The sequence below is a fragment of the Galeopterus variegatus genome, unplaced genomic scaffold (assembly GCF_000696425.1).
Source record: "Galeopterus variegatus unplaced genomic scaffold, G_variegatus-3.0.2 Scaffold1152, whole genome shotgun sequence".
Classification (NCBI taxonomy): Eukaryota; Metazoa; Chordata; class Mammalia; order Dermoptera; family Cynocephalidae; genus Galeopterus; species Galeopterus variegatus.
The window spans coordinates 373,635-380,680 of record NW_007727263.1 but is presented as its reverse complement, the minus strand read 5'-3'; the positions used below and the strand labels follow the sequence as shown (position 1 = coordinate 380,680).

Here is a 7,046-nt window from a genome sequence, read left to right as displayed (position 1 = left end):
CCAGTCTGGACGAGGCCACTGCTCTCCCCACCGTAGGCGCCCTGATCCTTTCCATCCGCAGCAACCTGCACCGGTGACGGCATATAGTGACGTGCGGTGACGAGACTTACCCGGAGCCAGGTGCCGGCAGAAGCCACACCCAGAAGCCCTCTGCTCCGGGAGGCGGAGCGTCCGGCGGATGAAGAAAAGCCGCAGAACGAGCCTGAGACAACCGGGGGCCCTATACCCGGAGACCCCGCCTGCCGGCGGTCGCTCGGTTGCTATGTGACGCCAGCGCGCAGAGGCGCGTGCGCGGCCACGGAGGTGTGCGTGAGAGCGGACGCGCGCCGCGGCGGCGGCGAGGACGGCGGCGACGGCAGCGGCCGAGGGGGCGGTGGCTACGCGGATGAAGAAAAGCCGCGGAACGAGCCTGAGACAACCGGGGGCCCTATCCCCGGAGACCCCGCCTGCCGGCGGTCGCTCGGTTGCTATGTGACGCCAGCGCGCAGAGGCGCGTGCGCGGCCACGGAGGTGTGCGTGAGAGCGGACGCGCGCCGCGGCGGCGGCGAGGACGGCGGCGACGGCAGCGGCCGAGGGGGCGGTGGCTACGAGGCGGGTGCGGAGCAGGCGGAAGAGGCGTCTGTGCCGGCGGCTAGGTCGCAGAGGAACATCGTTGGGGTGAGTAGCCGGGGCTTCACAGGGGAGGTGGGGCCTGGCCTCACCTGCTGCGCGGGCCCGGGGCGCGGTAATGCGCGCCCCAACCGTACCCGTGCGCGCCGCTCCACGCCCCTCAGCCGCTTTTTCCGGGGGCGGGGAAGGAGCCGGGACGTGGGCTGACGAGGGCCAGTTCTTGGGCCCGGGAGCTCTGGGAAGCGGTAGCGAGGGCCCGGGGAAGACTTGTAGTCCTAGAAGGTGCAGTGGGAAGTAGGTGTCTGGGGGCCTTCGGGGTGGCTCTGCCAGGCTCCCAAACGGAGGAGTTCGAATCCGGACATCCCGGTTTCCCCGAGAAGCCTCGCATCCGGCTTGAGACAAGGTTGCCTAAGACCAAAAGAAAACGAAACTGGGGACCCCGGGGTTGGGGTTCGGAAAGTTTGGGATACTGGGGCCCTCATGGCCCCTGCCCTGGCTCCGAGTAGGAGACGGTTGTTATGGAGAGAGTTGTGAATCATTGCCTGTGTGCGGCGTCAGACACACCCACGACCTAGGGGAGGCGTCAGCATAGATGTGCGGCAGGCAACCTGTTGCCAGGAGTTTCCAACCTCACATGTATGTGCACGTGCTTCTTTGGCATTTTATCACGTTGTTGCCACAGATTGTGAGGCCAAGTGGCTGATATCCATCCTCAGTTGCTACTTCCTTATAGACCAAATTTGCTGTTATATTTCCGAGAACTGTGTGTTCTTTTGTCATTACTAGGGCCAAGGAAGTATGGAAGCACTAGTTTTTGTTTTTCCTAGAAGTAGTACTGGGCAGAAAATACAGATTCCTTTCAATGTGTGAGCTGGAAAATGTCGATCAGAGAAGTCAGAATGTAAAGGTGCAGCAAAATCATCAGCCCAGACCTCTCAGTTTGCTGGACTACCTCATGGGTAGAAATGTGGTGGTTGTGGTCACCATCCTTGGGAGGTTTGGGCAAGAAACTAACTCCATAATATCCACTCAGTTCTAAATTTCGGTGATTCAGTTTCAAAACTGAGGATTTGTAAAGTGTGTTACGTCTTGGAACCTTGCTCTGTAACACTTAGAGTACTCAGAATTCAAGGTCTCTTCCTCTCTGGACTACAGTAACTTTTAGGACAAAAATCATCTCTATTTTCTTCCTCACCATATCTCCAGCACCTAGAAAAGTGCTTACCACAGAGTAGGCACATAGATATTTGTCGTATATCACACTGTTCATAAGTGGCATATCTATGTGTAGAAAGCATTTAGTCCAGTCCTTCAAGTACTTAATAACACGTGCTCCCCTTTGCCCAGTATTATGCTAGATGTGTGAGGATTGTGAGATTACAAATGGCATGGAAGGCCTGAGTTTTTTCCTTGAAGAGCAAAGTTTAGCTAGGAAAAGAAAGCATATGTATATGAAAGAATTACGAGGCTAAATGAGGTAGTGTGTAAACAAGTGCTATATGAGGACTATACTTTAAGTGCAGTAGAAATTTAGAAAAGACTGAGTGAGGGAACTTTTTGGAAGAGGTACAGCTTGAGCTGGTCTTTGAAAGAAGTATAAAATTTGAATTAGAAAAGATAAGAAATAATGTACTGAGAAAATAATGTGAATTTGGTCATTGGGGGATATGTTGAGGAGACACATGTCTAGTGTCTGGAGCAGAAGGTCTCTGATAGGGGAATGTTGGCTTAGCAGGTTGGGAAGGGAAAGTGTTAAGTACTAAGGCAGGCTTATCAGCATCCTGCTGATAACAAGATAGGGCCTGTATAGAGTCTTAGACAAGACTGAGTGTTATCCTTACTTAAAATTAAAGGATATTATGGTTGAACCAGGATCAGGTTGTTATATGGTTTTGATTTCAGTTACTAATTGTAATAAATGCCTCACTGATGTGCATGTATCTCAGGTAGTCAGCAGTGTGTCTTGGATTGAATGTCCCCCCAAAACTTAATCCCCACTGTAACTGTTGAGGGTGGGAAATCCTATTATGGTAATTGAAAGGTAGGGCCTTGAAGAAGTGATTAGATTGTAGGACCATGCGGTAGTGAATGGATTAATAATCGTGGTTAGGGACGTGGTTTGGAGGGCTTTAAAAGGAGAGTGAATGAGAAGGTTAGTCTCTCTGCTCTCTCTGCTCCACCATTTCACAATGTGATACCCTGCATCACTGTTGCCACCACCAAGACCCTTATCAGATGTGTTCCCTAGACTTTGGACTTCCTAGCCTCCGAAACTGTGAGCAATAAATTTTGTTTTCTTATAAATCACCTGGTTCTGAGTATTTTGTTATAAGCAACAGAAACAGACTAATACACAGTGCAAGTCTCAATTTCTAAAATCTGCCTAATTTGCTTGAGATGTTCTTTTGGAAATTTACTGAAATGATGTACCAAAAATAGTGATCCAGACACACTCAATGACACAGTTTTACTTGAGATTATCTCTTATAGTGGCCTGTGAGGTTTGTAGTTAACTGTTGCTTCTGTAAAAAATACAAATAATATTATTTGGGAAAGGTGTCTATCTGAAGAAAGATACTCAAAAATATTGACAAAGATTTGAGAATAATTAAAGACATTGCTGCTGAATGTTGAACCATTGGTCTTTTAATACACCTTTCGTTATGTGAAAATTATTTTGAGTGGTGTGTAAACTTGAAGTTAAATTGCTAACCCAGACATGTAAAGTTACAACAGCAAATGTTGCATTATTTAACAACTTAGCAAATATTTATTGGGTATTGGCTCTGGCTAGCCTCTCTGCTGGGTGCTGAGAAGACAAAGGTGACTAAGACACAGTACACTCCTGACATACTAGTGTTCATCAGAGGAGATAAACCACTAACCATTGTATGTTGTGATAAGTTAATCACTTTTGGAATGATAAAGTACTGGGAGAGCAGATCACTTTGGCTGCGGAAAAAATTGATAGGGAAAACTTTGAGGAGAAGAGGGTGCAACTTAGCCCATGGAGGTAGAATTTTGCCACATGTGAAAGCGAAAGAGAACATTCCAGGCAGAGGGGACAGCATTAAGCAGAGTTGCTGAAGATTAAGACTGAATGGTGTTTTGGGGAATATCTTAAGTTGTTTCTTGTAAGCTTCTTGCGTGGCAGAAGTGATGAAACAGAAAAGGTATTTTTGGAGTCAAATTAGGAGGGTGAGGTCTCCCACTCCATTCTAAAAAGTCTGGACTGCTCCCCCACCCCTCCTACCCTCCTACCCCCAATTGAATTGGCAGTGAAGGGTCATGGAAGATAAACTAATCAGGTCAGAAAGTTATTTGACAGTTCATGTGCAGATTGCAGTAAAGAGGTAGTGAGACTAGTTAGAATGTAGGTGAGAGATGTTGGTAGCCTGAAGAAAGACAGGGGAATGAATAGATTGTGGAGACATTTTAGATGTTAAAATCTGTAAACTTCATGACCAGCTGGAGCTGAGGGAGAAGGAGAAGTCAAAGATGATATATCTAGCTTGAGTAACTGGTTGATTATGGTGACATTAAATTAGAAAATACAAGAGGAGGAACAGGTTTGTAGTGGAGAGAAGAAAAAATGGCATGTTAATTTTAAGGTTCCTATGGAGAGTTTAAATAGATCCACCAGCTAATTGAAAATTCTATTTCCTAATTTATGAGATAGTAAGGAACAATTGTAATGTGGTTGACTAAGGCTATGGGAATACCATCCTTCTAAGAGGCACATTTTAGTATAGTAGTTAACTTTGTGGACTTTGGAGTTAGGAAGACTTTAGGTCAAGTGTCTGTCAGGCCATGTATTGATTGGGTGCCCTTGGGCAAGTTATTTAACATCTCTAACCCTCAGCTTCTTAACCAGAATTAAAGAATTGTTGTGGAGTGTAAGTAAGGTGCACAGTGATTAGCACAATGCCTAGCTTATAAATGCTTAATAAATGGCAATTGTTGGTATTATTATCTGCAGTAATATATAAAGAGGCAGTAAGAGAAGTACCAACTAACCAGAAAAATGGAGAGTGAGAACTGGAAAGGACAGTGAATGGAACTTTTGGAAATCAACATTTAAGTCAGTGTTTAAACTTAGATCAGTTCTTAGTCCATTTTGTGTTGGTATATCAGAAAACCAAAGACTGTGTAATTTACAAAAAACCAAAATTTATTTCCTCACAGTTCTGGAGGCTGGGAAATCTAAAATCAAGGTGCTGGCAGCTGTTGAGGGCCTTCTTGCTGCATCATAACATGGCAGAAGGCATCACATGAGAAAGAGGGGAGTGAGGAGAGAGAGATAGAGAGAGAGCAAACTCATCTTTTTATAAGAAATCCATTCCTGGGATAACAGAACTAATCCACACATGAATGCAGAGCCTCCATGGTCTAATTACCTCTTAAAGGTCCCACCTCTTAACGCATTAAGGATTAAGTTTCTGATACATGAACTTTGGCAGACACATTCAAACCATGGCCATATTCAAACTTGAGTGTGCATCAGAAATACCTGGAGGCCTTGGTATAACACAGATTTCTGGGTCCCACTTCCATAGTTTCTGATTTGGTAGGTTTGGACTGGGGCTTGAGAAGTTGCATTTTGAACAAGTTCCCAGACAATGCAGATGCTGCTATTTCTGGGACCACACTTAGAGAACCACTGACTTAGAGGGTGGGTGGAAGAAGAGGAACAAGCATAGACACCAATAAAGAGGTGGAGCTTTATGGAGAACCATGAGAGGGAAGAATAGGGAATTCAATAGCCACCAGACTGTGTAGGTCCACCAGTCTGATTTCCAGTTCCATAGATCTCATCTCATTCTTATTTTTGTCTTCTCCAGAATGTAGTATAATACATAGCAATGTTTGAATGAACCTTTGAAGCTGCTTGATACCGAGCTTGTGCATGATTGCATGTACTTCACACAGATTTCATTCATCCTCTTATATTTCTGCTTAGTCATGGGGAGGACAGTATTTCTAATATTAAACACACAAAATAACTACAGAAAATTTCTTTCAAATAGCTGATGTGTAGCTATGTGCATTTGACTTTGTGTTAGGCCCTCTACCCTCTTTTTTTTAAAAAATAACAATCTGATTTGCAAAATAATTGTCAATAATATGTGCCAAGATTCCAATCTGTGTCCTGTATTAGACACGTTGGAGTTTTTCTAAGGGAAGCAAATAATATACTTCCCATTCCTGGGAAGTTAACAATAAGATGGACGAAATGGGCAAAACCCAAAGGAAAGAAACAGGAAAAGGTATAATTACAGAGACATGGATGTAAAGGAATCTGAATCTAAGAACATATTCCTTATTCACTAATATAATTTGGGTATTACATGTCATATACTGACGACTTTTGGCCTGTAGCACAGATTTTAGTCCTGTTCTCTGATAGGAAGTTATAAGGGAGTTCCACTATGTGAGGAAATCAGACAATAGCTGTGAGAAGTTATAAACACATTTGTAAAGAGATTTCAGGAATTTAATTAGAGCTTCAGGACTAAGTTAGCTACTCACCATGTTTCCTAGGGTGCTTGTTCTCTCTCATTTATTCTCTCAGCTAACATTCAGTAAGCATATACTAAGTACCAGAAATTGTGTGAAGTGCTGGGCATGGAGAAATGATAATTGCTCTTGGCACCTAGGACTGGCCTTAGTTAGGAGGAATGAGTATGTACATGTGTATATTGTCAGGGGAAAGATGCCTGACTTTTATAATCTTAAGATTATATTGATATGAACAGACATCGAGGACATAAAATTAAATTCATTCAGCCTTGTGTATGCAAGAGGCCGTTAAGAGTATAGAGGTGTATAGATTTTTTTTTAGCAATCAAATTTGTAATTTGATAGAAGGTAAAGAACATATTTGGAGTTTTACAAAGAATATGATAAGTTCTATATACATATTGATTATAGACTAGGTACTTAAACTGCATGCTTAAGGGAGCTGGACAATTAGAGGCTCCAGTGCTGATTTTCCTATACATGCTATATTTGACCCAAAATTTTTTTAGTTGACTGAAAGGAGATTTTACATAAACATCCAGATTTCCCACTTCTTTATGTATAGGTGCAAAGTCTTCTAGAAGAGGAACTGTACTTTTTGAAGCTAATGGCAAGCTAATTCAGAACTCTTACTTTTTTTTTTTTTTTTTTGTCTTTTTGTCTTTTTCCGTGTCCGGCAACGGATCGCAACCCTCAGTGTTGCCCCCGTACCGGACCGGGGACCGGCAACGGGACCGCAACCCTCGGCATCGCTCCCACGCCTCGCTCAGCCAGTGAGCGGGAACCGGTCTGCATGTGGGATCCGAACCCTTGGGCGGGAGCGCCGCCGTGCTTCCCAAGCGGCGCACTATCCAGTGTGCCACCAGGCCGGCCCAGAACTCTTACTTTTTTTTATTTTTTTTTTTTTTTTTTTTTTT

At 44.2% G+C, this 7,046-nt stretch overlaps 1 protein-coding gene across 1 annotated transcript in view; it reads left to right on the top strand.

Annotated features, from left to right (window-relative positions):
- Positions 1 to 594: 594 nt before the first annotated feature.
- The window catches only part of LOC103592449 (BTB/POZ domain-containing protein 9), a 349,068-nt gene continuing 342,616 nt past the window's right edge, over positions 595 to 7,046 (top strand). The window contains exon 1 of the mRNA XM_008575183.1: positions 595 to 657. The gene's annotated coding sequence lies outside the window, so the exon portion shown is untranslated. The remainder of the gene's footprint in view (positions 658 to 7,046) is intronic.